General features: G+C 41.8%; 1 protein-coding gene across 4 annotated transcripts in view; it reads left to right on the top strand.

The window, feature by feature from the left end:
- ZFHX3 (zinc finger homeobox 3) overlaps positions 1–13,622 on the top strand; it is an 876,987-nt gene that overhangs the window by 587,983 nt on the left and 275,382 nt on the right. The window lies entirely within an intron of this gene.

The raw sequence follows: 13,622 nt of genomic DNA, 5'->3' as shown, positions 1-13,622 counted from the left end.
ATAACTTTTAGATCTAGTTGGCAGTAAACATTAACTTTAATTTAAAAACTAGACTGATTTCATCAGTTGCTCAGTATATTTGTTAGTTTAGCCATGTTTATTTTTATTGTATTAATGTACTATTTACCTTTATAATTTGCTCCAATTATCTGATCTTGAATCTTTCTATAATGACAACTGTAAAATATGCGCATGACTTTTTTTTTGTATGTGAATAGATGCTTATTTTGTTGTACATAATTTTGTCACATTCTTTGATATGTAATTTGAAAAATGTGCAAAGTAAAAAGAAAAGAATCTGTTTAAACTAATATACAAAACAGCAGTCACAGACAGAAATCTTGTTTCACAACTGTTACAAAAGTGAAGATAAGCCAGTCAGATACCCAAGGTGGAAAACAGTAAGAATGCAGAATAACGAAACACTCTACAAATGTTGGGTCTTCTGGTAACTTTTCCATAAAGTAGCTCTGATTTAATTTTGTGGCTCAGCAGTTGCTCCTCCTTTTGGGCTTTCAGCTCAGTCAGATCTGGTCCTTTGCTATGGTGCCATGAGACTTCATTTGGAACTCCCTGACATTTTTCCCGTTAGGTATACTGCTGAGGTGTTATGTAACACCCACCCACCAATTGAAGGGTCCTCTTCACCTGCAAATGTACCTCTACACAGGCAGCCTCCCACCTGCCAGCTGGGTTCCCACTTGCCTCTTGCAAGCTGTTCCCTAGTGGTTTGTAGGGGCTACTGAGATACCACACAATCCAGGGGGGGTCACACAGTTCCTAGATATACACCTATATACCAAAAACAAAACATTGGGATCATAAGTCAATCTCTCGACAGAGCTACCAAACTGAAGAGCTTTTACTAAACAAAAAGCAGGAACAGTGAATAGAAAAAGATTCAACTTTTTAAACAGATGAAACAGCAAGGATTTAAACAGTAAAATGCTAGCCAAACACTTTCTGATGTAGTACCAGTGCTTGGGGAGCTTCAGGAAAGAGCTATCTACTGGAGCTGGACAGATCCTTAGCACAGAGGTGTAGTCCATCTCTCTCTGTGCTCCCAGCCAAGACTCAAGAATTCTAGCGACTTCAGAGCTAGTTCTCAGAGCTGTCTGAATGGCCAATCAAGGCATAAAGTACTAGCAATAGCCCTCTGCCCAGTAATAGCTTTCTGACCAATGGCACTGCAGTATGTTAATCTTGCAGCTGCCTAAGGAGATTGATGCTCAATCCTCACTCTGAGTAGAGTTAGCATCCCAAGCTTCAGTTTGAACTGCAGTGTAAAAGTCAAAACTCTACCTGCAGGCCTGCTCGAAGCGATCGTTCTTAGGGTAAAACAAGTCCTAGGGCAAAATAAGAAATCACAGTGTGCACAAAACCCTTGTTATCCCTCCTTATCTAGCCTAACAACTGCAGTGATAATCCTGTGACCTAGGACCACAAAGTGCTGCTACTTTTGTGCCCAGGTTTGTGTATGCCCCAGGTCTGACAGTTAATACTTCATGTTTGAGACTCCTTCTCCTCAAGGGCTATGAACGCTACTTCAGCAGCATTTCCAGCCCTAGATGGCCCAGGGAGCAGAATCCTGACTTGGTGACTCAAATGCAGGTCTCTTAGATGACAGGGAGCCATGGTCAAGTCTGAATAGCTCCAGGATTTAAAAAGAAAACACACAATATCGTTGTTTACCTAATTTTATGGTTCTGCAAAGATAGAGAATTTCATAAACTATATATAAAAACGAGGTGTTTTTTTTTAAATTTGTGTTAATATTTCACCTTTAAGAAACAGCTTCATCATTTTAATACATGCTTACATGTATTGGCCTGAGCTTTCAGGAGCAATTTTTGTGCATGCTGACCTGACAGACCATATAACTGTGCATAGATGTCACTTATTTTATCTCTGTGTGCCCTGTAGTATCCATAGGGACCTTCATTTTTTTTCTTTTTCCTGGGGATTTCAATGTGGTGATTAATTAAAAAAAAAAAAAAATTAATTAATTAATTAAAAAAATTTTTTTTTAAAAACAGTGGAAAAATTTTGTTATAACACAGGAAAAGACATTTTTCCACCAATTTTTTTTTAATCACATTGAAATTCCCAGGCAAAATAAAATAAAAAATGAAAACAAAGATTCCCAAGCAGTATCCAGCAAGGCACCTGGTCCTAACATGTATTCAGGTTCAGCAGCTTGAACTCAAATCAGCCACTGGCATCCCGGGCTTAGGCGTCCGTTTTGCAAAGGGTGACACCTGTAGAACACAAGTGAAAGTGCAGTGGGATATATTTAATCAGATGTTAAATTTACTAGTGCTTCAGATGTATTACAAGAAGAGACGTGTGCACAGGATCACAGAGCCTGCCTTTCTCAATTTTAGATGCTTTCTGGGGCAAGAGTTTCTTTTCCTTATCTTTGGATAAATGGATCAGTGGTGTAAGAAATACTTTAAGGGAATAGTGAGAGTTTTAGAAAGTCAAACCTGGGTCAGAATCTCTGCTCAGGAACAAGATCTCATTCACTGCGTCTCCTCCTCACTCATCTACATATATTTGTTTATTATGCTTCAATTTTGAATAGCATAATATGAAAGTACCTTATATTTAAGCTTTCAGGATTCCCTCAGTGTAGATGAAGTGACAGATTTGGCATAAAACTCCTATGGTACCTATTTGAAAGGTCAGAATCAGATTGCTATATAGACCAATATATGTCTTCCATTCTGCTAGAGGCGTTATAGACAATTATTAAGGAAGAAAAGGTTGAAGTATTTTAAAAGTCCCTTAGAATAGTCAATATGGTCTTGGGAATAACAGGCCCTATCAAACTAAGCCAGTGTGTTTCTTTAACAGGAGATTCTTGGGTAGTGAAAGTAAGGTGGATGTCAGCCTATGGACTTCCTTGCTAAGGCTGTTATAAAAGTTAAGCAAATTAAAACTGGAGATTACCTTTCTGCTTGTTTAAAAATGAGTGGTGATAGATGGAAGCTATTCCCCAGGGATCCACTGTTCTCAGAGGCAAACAGAATTTAAGTCCTCACAGTTGAGTAACATCATCCGATGGAGCCCAGCCAATGAATTTCACTTCTACAAGCTTTTTGGTGCACTCTATTAAGCATGTGTACTGTACCATGGAAACCACTTCAACGTTTTTCTCTTGAAGACAAATTGAGGAAATCATGGCATGTTTCCATCATGAGGCCTCTTATTTCAACGTATCAACCAAAACCCCCTTAGTTTCAGTAGGTTAGGTTATTCGGTCTTTCTCAACTTTTATTTTTCATGGCCACCATGTAGAACAGTATCTGTACATCAGTGTTTTTCTTAAAACTGAATTGTTTGTCTGTTTTTTTATTTTTAGCCAAAGTCAATGTCCCCAAAAAAGAGAACCAGTGGCTGCAATGAGTGCCCTTGGTGCAGATGCATCATATTTTATCATGGATCCCCGAGATAGATTTGTGCTCTGCCTGGGGACAGCCATGACATCTTGGAGTGTTTCATTTGGAAGAAGATGACTCCTAGAGGATGTCATTCCCACCTGGAGCTAATGGGAAAAACTATTTAGAAAAGCAAGTCTGGCCCATTGGCATCAGAGATATCAATATCAGTATTGAAGGGTCCAGGATCTACATCACACTGGAGGTGCATCAACATTGAGGAGGCATCAATCTCCCCTGACACTGAGCAGCCATAAAGGCCAGTGAGATAGTCCATCATCTAGCTCCCCTATTAGATGAAAGCAAAGGATTTCACTTTATTGGTTTCAGAATTGAGGAGGACTATTACTTTGCATTGGACGAAGACTAAGAGAAGCATAATCTGTCCCTTTAAGTGTCTAGTGCAGGGAGGAGGGAGATTCTGGCTGCAGCAATAAATACCCTGAAGCAGGGCTGGCCACCTCCGGTCCTCGAGAGTCACAAACAAGCCAGGTTTTCAGGAGATCCACAATGAGTATGCATGAGATAGTTGCATGCATTGTCTCCAATCTCATGCATATTAATTGTGGGTATCCTAAAAACCTGGCCTGCTTGTGGCTCTTGAGGACTAGAATTCACCAGCCCTCCCTTAAAGCATTTTGCAGAAAGGACAGCTCATCCTAACATTGATCTGAAGAATCACAACAGCCTCCAAGGTTAGATGCCAGTCTTTGATCTTTAAGTGTCCCAGGTAGATGGGACCAGTCTTCCTGCTTTCCCATACAGTATTGGCATCAACAGTTTTTGAAGAAGAGTTAGAAAGAAGGATCCAAGCAACACTGGGTTGCAGTGCATTAGTATTGTTGATAGCCTTGCAAACTGAGGTCCAGCTGTTGCTGGAGACTCTTATGGCATCTGATAGAAAGAACTGCTGCTGGTTCTTAGAGAGAGATTGGCATCAGGAACCGCCATACCATTGTAAGTTTAGAGCGCATTGAGGGAGGAAACTTCTCAAAGTTGCAGAAGTTCATCAGGTCTAGATGCCAAAAGACAAGATGTTACCCTCACAGAGGCCTTGTCTTCTAGCCAAATGCACACTTAAGTCCACATGACAAATCTATGATTTTGGCTCCCAGTCTGAATATTCGTAGCAGTATGCTTTTAGATGCGAGGGCTACTCTGATCAGAAAGTCAACAGGTCTCTCCTTGGACCTCTGCCCTCCACAGGAAAGGAGAAAGTCCTTCAGTTTTGTAACGAGAATGGTGGAGACTATACCATTTAATATGCAGAAGGAGGAAGAATCAAGGACAAAAGTACTTGGCATGCTCCAGTTTTTTGATCCTCCATCCAAGAAAATCATGGCAGTGCCTGTCCATGAAATCTGCAGGAGACACAGAGAATTATTAAAAGTTTATTGCTGTCACAGGTCATGGCAAGTTATATTTTTAAAAATCCATATGTTAAAATTATAAACAAAAAAAACCTTAACTAACAATTATCAGACCAGAAAAAATTCAGATCACATAACTTGCATTGCTGAGATGCCTATTTAGATAAGTTTTATAGCATGCAATAGCACAAAGCTGCATCAATAAGATGATCCAAACAAAACAGGGCCTACCACTGAGAATGCCCTCTTCTGCGCCTCAGCTAGATGTGCCAGTTTTGTAGATGGAACATCAAGAAGCCATAGTCTACTAGATTGAAGGGAGCACGGTGTCTATACCGTTTCAAGGCCTGGCTGATTCATAGGGGAGCTTGATCATTCAGTGACTTGTAGATCAAAATAGTGATCTTAATTCAACAACTTATTGGAAGCCAATTTAATTATTTCAACACAGGGTTAACGACCTTGAAGCCTTGCACCAGAAAGAATATGTGCGGCCAAGTTCTCTACAGCCTTTAATGATCTTATAGTAGCATCCAGTGTACACAGTTCAATAATGCAGCTCCAGCACCAAAGACTGAAGAACAAGGCAAAAATCAGCTGATAAATAAGAATGTGGGAGACCCTCCCCTAACTGTATTACTAGAAAATATAGGAACATAAGTGCCAAGCTGGGTCAATCGAGCCCAACATCCTTCTTCAACAGTGACCAGTCCATAAAAGTAGATTCAGTATCTTGTTGCTCATTTCCTCTGTGCCATGGTCTGGCGGGCTGGCAGGCAACACTCCCGCAGGAGCACTACTGGACCGCAGGGCTGAGCTAGTCCTGATCTTCTGCCTAGCCAGCCCCCTTCCCTGCAAGTTGAGCCCTTAGGTTCTGGGCACCAGTAGAACTTGTTTCCAGCTGAGCATCATGGTTAGACTGGGAGCTCTTGTGCAGACTTGGGAGCAGGGTGCAGATGCCAGCTGAGGGCTGGATATAGGTGTAACGGCTGAGGGCTGGACACAAGTACTGGCTGAGTACAGACTGGCTGGGGCTGGATACAGAGACACGCTGAGTACTGGGACTGGTGGGTCCTGGATACAGGGTACAAGGGGCAGGCAGGACAGGATTGGAACAAAGATAGGACAGGAACAAAGAACATGAAACAGGGAAGGCCATAAACTATGAACAGTAGGCCCAAGAGCCACAAGCTAGATGATAGTCCAGGAAAGGCCACAGAGCAAGGCGAGAAGGCCCGGGAAGGCTGCATAGCAAGACAGGATTACAAGGACAAGGTGACCAGGTCAGGGAGCCAAGATAATTCAAAGAAGCACTGGGGTATGGGGTAGGATGGGTTAAGTAGGGCTGAGGCTTTAGGCACTGTACAATCAGCGAGGAGGCAACAGGCAAGACAGGGATCATAACTCACTGAGGACTCCCAGTGGAGGGCAGACTGCTCAGCTGGCCAAACCCTGGCACAGGAAGACTGACTGAAGCCGAACCATAACAGTACGCCCTCTTCCTGGGTCTCATTTACCACGGGGGCTGCGACCATAGGTACAGGTTTTGTGGAATTGCAGTTGGTGGAGTCCAGGTTTTGCAGGGAGACAGAAGTGTTGAATTGGTGTCTCTCTGGTGAGGTGGCCTTGGATCAGAGTCTCTCTGGGACATTGGTTGTAAACCAGAGGTTTGTTGGCACTGAATCCTGGAGTCAGGTTCTCTGGAGTGCTGAAGTGCTGAAACAAGGTTGCTGGGGCAGTGGCACACTGGATTAATGTTTCTAGAGCACTGTGAGTTACTGGGCCAGAGTCGTCCTGGCCTGGGTGGCTATGCTGGTATCTCTCTGCAACTGGGCAGTGGGTTCAAGGTCTCTTTGAGGCTGGACATTGGTGCAGGGTTCCTCAGTGACTGGACTGCTCGCTCAGGAGTCTGTGGTTGGATGGCTGCAATGGCTGGGTCAAGCTCCTCTTGAAGCTGAGGCACAGTTAAAACTGGTAGGACCTCAGATAATTTACTATTCACTCAGGCTGAGAAGGTAAAAAGGATATGTGGAAGGCATTAATAGTGTTTTTACATTGCATAATGGCTGAAGTGACGCACTAGACTTCCCAAATGACAAAATGCAGCTATGATAAAAGCAGAATGCTGGAGAGGATTCTGTGCAGCAGGGGTAGAGCTAATCTCAGAACCTGGCTTCCTCAGAAGGGATTAAAAAATGACAGGGATGAGAAACATACATGCTACTCTCTTTAAACTCAGAGCTGAAGTCCTTAATAGCCTGTTGTCTATCGTTATGAGCCACTGAGCTCTAGAGGCAGGATCAGTTAACCCTTTCTATCTCAACACTTCTGCAGAGTTGTGAAAGATGTGAGTGGATGAGAGTGGCATCAGAGAAGGATTACCTGGCACATTCATCAGCCCTTGATTATCCTGGCTGGATTCAGGAAAAACGTTTGTATTTTCGGGTACAGAATTAAAACTATCTAGACCAATTGTGCTGCATTAGCAATGCATCTCAGAAAGGCTGTGCTAACTATTTCTTGAGAAGCAGCTCTCATGCTGTTATTATCATAGGAGCATGTTTTGAAACTGGAGTAAACTGACCTGGGGTAAAAGAACAGGAAGGGGAGCCAAAATATGAAGCAGTTTTTTCCCCTATAGGTGCTGATTTTAACTTATTGTGGCTGTTTTTAGTTGTGCCTGGATATGCTGGCGGTTCCAGACAATCTGAACTGAGTCTAGAAGCAGATTGTGCCTTTACAGGTAAGGTGTTTTTCAAGGGAGGCTGGTTTTCATTTTCTTCAGCTATATTTACCTGTCTGAATGTGCTGTGGTTTTCAAGGGAGCTGAATTGGTTGCAGAGCAAATTGGCAGGCTTAGTCTGGAGGTATTTGCGTTTCCACCAGGTGGATTAGAGGAACCACACCCCATACAATCTGGGAATATCAGAATTTTTGGCTGGACATTTGCTGCACCTCCAATATGCTGGAGTCTGAGGTACAATCATATCGTCAGGCAGTGGAATCCTTAGCTTGGGATCTGGCTGGGATGCAGCACAGCTGCTACAGGTATTTACAGATGTAGGGTTTATAGAACAGCATTCTGCACAGCCCCATAATTCAAAATTAGGAAAATGGCAAGCAGTGCACTCTAGATAATATGAAGGATTCCAAATGTGGCAAGCAGGACAAACCTAATTATACACACAGGAATGATTTGAGGTGCTGGGGCAGAAACAAAATGGCTAGCGCCTATAGCAGAAGGATTTAAAACTATTCTGGACTCACTAGTCTGGCAGGAATTCCTGTACCCTCTCCTGTGGGAGTTGGTTGGCCTCTTCATGCTGTCATGGTCTGGCAGGTAATACCCCTAAGGTAATACCCCTACAGGAGTGGTACAGGACTGCAGGGCAAAGCTAGTGTTGATCTTCTATCTAGCCAGCCCTCTCCTCTGTAGATTGAGCCCTTGGGTTCTGGGGGTGGTAGGACTTGTCTCTGGCTGAACATCATGGTTAGACTGAGAGTTCTTGTGCTGGCTGAGGGCTGGACACTGGCTGAGGACAAGGACTGGCTGGGGTTGGAAATAGAGTACTAGGGATAGACAGGCAAAGACAGAAACAAGACAGGACAAGACTAGAACAAGGACAGGATAGGAATGTACAGGAACAAGGAACAAAACATGAAACAGGGAATGCTAGAGGCCTCAAGGGTTGGCTCAAGGGCCACAAGCTAGACGATAGGCCCGGAAAGGCCTTAGAGCAAGACAAGGTCACAGAGCAAGTTTAGAGGCAAACCTAGGCTGCAAGGCAAGCTAGGTCAGGGAGCCAAGGTGACGAAGAGATTTGGGACAAGCTGGGTTCAGTAGGGCTGAGGCTTGGGTGCAACACAATCAGCGAGGAAGCAACAGGCAAGATGGGAAGCAAGGCTCACCGAGGACTCTAGTAGAGGGAAGACTATGCAGCAAGCTGAACCCCAGCACGGGAAGACTGCACATCCAATGAAACCATGACCCACTACCAAGTTGTAGGTCTCCCTGAGCCACCTAGTTAATAACCATTTATGGACTTTTCTTCCATGAGCTTGTCCAAACCTGTTTTAAACCCAGCTGTCTATGCTAGTTGCCTTAACCACATCCTCTGGCAACAAATTCCACAGTTTGTGCATTGAATGAAAAAATATCCAATTGGATTTAAATCTTCTATGTTAACTTAAAAGAGTTTCCCCTAGTGCTAGTGTTATTTGAAAGGGTAAACAACCATTATCTGTTTACCTTTTCTACTCCACTAATGATTTTGTAGACTTCAATCACATTCCTCCCTTAGTTCTCTTCTCCAAGCTGAAGAAACCTAATTTATTTAGCCTTTCTTCATAAGGGAGCATTTCCAACCATGTTACCTCTCTACTTTTTCTAACTTCACTATATCCTTTTTGTGAAGGGGGTGACCAGAATTACATACAACATTGATCTATACAGGGACATTATGATGATCTGTTTTATTCTCCATTCTTTTCCGAATAATTCCTAGCATTCTATTTGCCTTTTTAGCTGCTGCCACACACTGAGCTGAGGATTTCAACATACTGTCAACAATGATTCCAAGATCCTTTTCCTGAGTGGTTATTCCTATTGCAGAACCCATCATTGGATAAAATGTACCAAGTTCAGATGGCTACCAGATTTGAAAAACTGCCTCCTCAGTCAATTGTGGTCAAATCCATTCTCAAACAGGCAAAAAAGTCTAGAACCCATTCTTTGGTGCCCCAGGGAAGGATTCTCATACTCTTGACTTTAATGGAAGAAACCTTTATCAGGGTGCTATGCTTAATACTTACATAGCAAATTATCAGCTCTTCATGGGCTAGTATATGTGAAATATTCTGAAAGGAGCACATTGAGCATCAACCTCATAGAAACCCATGATACTCTAGAGTCACTAGAAGACAATGATATAGAATTTATTTATTTTATTAATTTAGAATATTTATAACCTGTCCCATTTCCAGTTCTGGGTGAAAAAAAATGTCTGAATCTGTGGTTTGAAATGGCATTGAGTGCCTGCATTAGATCTTTACACCCGCAGAATTGCATTGTTGTGGACCTCAGCCTTAGATAAGATATGCAGGAAAGTCTCACTGATGGGCCCTGCACTGGAGATAATCTCTTTGGTGATAAGATCAAGGAAGTGGCTCAAATTAAAGACCACTGCTCTATACGTCAGACTTATTTATTTATTTATTTATTTTTAGATTTTTATATACCGGTGTTCCTATATGAAATAAAGATCACATCGGTTTACATTGAAACAGAACATGAAAATTGCCAAAAGGCATTACATAGAACAAGGTTATGAAACTTGGAACAGAGCAGACTTATCCACTGCTGCTGTAGAACCCCCTTTTCATCTAGGAGGTATTTGAGTGGAGCACTGAGGAGAACCTTCCATCCTCCAATGAGGCATTATCCTCCGTCCCCTCCACCCTATCAGCAGCAGGGACCTTGCTGGCTTCCCAGACATCAGAGGACCCAAAAGTGACAGCCAGTATCTCAGCCAAAACCTGGGATTGGCGTTTGACTGTATCCAGGAGAGCATAGCCAGGATCCCAGTATTCATTTGAGAGAACCATCCTGTTGGGGGGAAGGCTGAAGTTTACATAAAACAGTTAGCCCAGAATAACTTATAATATTTGGGTTTTCACCCTAATCAAAAAGGATACAAGTACTTGTAATTTTAAAACGTATTATTCCAATCTGCCTCTGTACCTGAGGACTGGAGGGTAGCCAATGTAATACCATGATCCATGTAACTACAGACAAGTGCGCCTTATAATCTGTGCTGCGTAAAATGGTGTAAAATATTGCTAAGAACAAAATTATGAAACACACAAATAAAAATGGTGTAATGGGGAAAAGCCAGCATGGATTTAGCAAAGGAAAATCATGGCTCATTAATGTATTAACATTTTTTGAAGGTGTGAATAAGTATGTGGATAAAGGTGAGCAGTCAACAGTATTTGGATTTTTAGAAGACATTTGATAGTTGCTCATGAGACTCCCCTCAGGAAACTGAAAATTCAGGGGATAGTAGCCGAGGTCTTATTGTGGATAGGTAACTGGTTAAAAGATAGGAAACAAGTAGGACTAAAATTAGTCCGTTTCCCAATGGAAAGTGGTAAATAGTGGAGTGCCCAGGGATCTGTTCTGTGCCCAGTTTGGTTTGAGATTATTCATTATGGTTTGTTTTATTTATCAGCCAAGAAAGCAAATAGAATGCTAGGGATTATTGGGAAAGGAATGGGGAATAAAATAGAGAAAATCATAATGCCTCTGTATCACTCCATGGTGCAACCTCATCTTGAGTATTGTGTGCTGTTCTGGGCACCACATCTCAAAGATATAGCAGAGTTAAAAAAGGCACAGAGAAGGGCAACAAAAATGATAAACAGGATGAAACTATTTTCCTGTAAGGAAAGGCTAAAGAGGTTAGAACACTTCAGCTTGGAGAGAGAAAGATGAGCGGAGATATGATAGAGGTCTATGAAATGAGTGGAATGGAATGAGTAAAAGTTTATTTCGAAAAGTACAAAGACTAGGGGACACACGATGAAGGTAATAGGTCATACATTTAAAACTAATAAGAGAAAATAATTTTTAACTCAATGCATAATTAAGGTCTGGAATTCGTTGCCAGAGGATGTGGTGAAAATTTAGTATGGCTGCATTTAGAAAAGGTTTGGACAAGTTCCTGGAGGAAAGGTCCATTAACCATTATTAAGGAAGAGTTGCAGAAATCCACTGCTTATTCTTGGGATAAGCAGCTTGGAATCTATCTACCCCTTGGGATCCTGCCAGGTACTTGTGACCTGGCTTGGCCACTGTTGGAAACAGGATACTGGGCTTGATGGGCATTTGGTCTGACCCAGTATGGCAAGTCTTATGTTCTAAAAGGAAACAATGGGTAAAGTTACTAAATTTGCAGATGACAAATGCTCAAAGTAGTAAAAACACAAGCAGATTTGGGCATTTAAATGGCAGATGAAATTTAAAAATTTCATCTGCCTTTTAAAAAAACTGACCTAACAGACTGACAGCAACAACCATTAAGACATTTTACAGCACTATGTAAATAATCACTCCTCTTCTTAATGTTAAATTACTCCAGCTTCTCTTCTTCCCCCAGTTCCAGCTTCCCCTGTTTAATTGTAACTTTTTTGCTTCTCTCCACTTGTTAAATGTTCAAAGTTATCACACCCCCTGTTACCTGTAAACCAGCATGATGTGATTGTATCATGAATGCTGGTATAGAAAAAGCTCTAAATAAATAAATAAATAAGTGCAAACTGATGTACATAGGGAAAATTATCCTAAATATAGATGTACAATGTTGGGTTCTGTATTAGGAGTTGCCACCCAGTAAAAGGTTCATGGTGTCCTTGTGGAAAATACATTGAAATCCTCAGCTCAATGTATAGCATAAGTTTAAGAAAGAAATGGAATATAAGGAGTTATTTGGAAAGGAATGGAGAAAGCATCTATATATATATATAGATAGATCGATGGTGTAACTGTACCTTGAGGTTTGCGTTTAGTTCAGGTTGCTCTATCTCAAAAAAAGATATAGCGGAACTAGACAAGGTACAGAGAAGAGCGACAAAAATGATAAAGGTGATAGAACAGCTCCCTTATGATGATAGGCTGAACAGATGAGGACTCTTCTGCTTGGAGAAGACAACTGAAGGGATTTGATAAAGGTTTATAAAATTGTGAGTGGATTGAAACAGATAGGGAGTGATTTATTACTCTTTCAGATGGTACAAGGAGTAGGAAGCACTCTATGAAACTAATGTGTGAGCAGATAAATTGAAGAAAGCAATTTTTCACTCTGTGCACAATTAAGCTATGGAATTTGCAGGAGGATGTGATCAAGGCAACTAGCATAACTGAGTTTTTTTAAAAAGGGGATTGGATAAGTTCATGGGAAGAAAAGTCCATAAACAATCTGCCTGATAAAGTTGGTGAAGTCACTAATATCCCTGGGAGTGGGCACTAAGGAATGGATCTGCTATTTGAGATCTCCCAGGTACTCTTACTGGGATCTGGATTGGCCACTTTTGGAGACAAGATGCTGGGCTAGATGGACCCTTAGTCTGACCCAGAATGGCAGATTTTATGTTCTAAACCCCACCAAATTACCTTCTGAGAAGCTCATGGCTTATTTTTCAATATCTGGAACTGCTACAAAAGGAACCATCCTCCATCTTAAAGACTAATGCTACAGAACCTATTACATCAGGTGAAAGAGAGAAGGGATTCTCTAGCACATGCTTCCTGATTCCAAAGTAATCAGGGGAACTCTCTCCCATTTTAGACCTAATGGCTTTAAACAAATTCCTGGTAAAGGAAAAGTTTAAGGTGGTTTCCATGGGTAACTTGATTCCTTACCTGGAAAAAGGGGATTATCTGTGCTCCCAGGGAAAGTGCGAGAACATTTGGCACCCTAGACCAGGAGTGCTCAAACTAGTCCTATGGCCCCCCACCCCCACTCCCAGCCAGTTGGGGTTTTAGGATATCCAAATGAATATGCATGATATTTATTTGCATGCATCTGGCAGGCCTGCAATCAGTTCTTCTCCTGAAGAACTAATTATCGAGAGGAAGAGAGAGAAATCTGCGCTCTGAGGAAATAGAAAGGTGTTCTTCTTTCATAGCCAAACTACATGTAAAATCCCAACAATGGACAAAGGAGCCGAGAGCTGAGACTTCCTTTCCAGAGATATCCAGGCCCAGGAGCACATGGCTGAATCACCCTCCTAAGAGACTAAGTTACATACTCTC

Source organism: Rhinatrema bivittatum, chromosome 7 (assembly GCF_901001135.1).
Source record: "Rhinatrema bivittatum chromosome 7, aRhiBiv1.1, whole genome shotgun sequence".
NCBI classification, from domain to species: domain Eukaryota; kingdom Metazoa; phylum Chordata; class Amphibia; order Gymnophiona; family Rhinatrematidae; genus Rhinatrema; species Rhinatrema bivittatum.
This window is presented reverse-complemented; position numbering and strand designations above follow the sequence as displayed.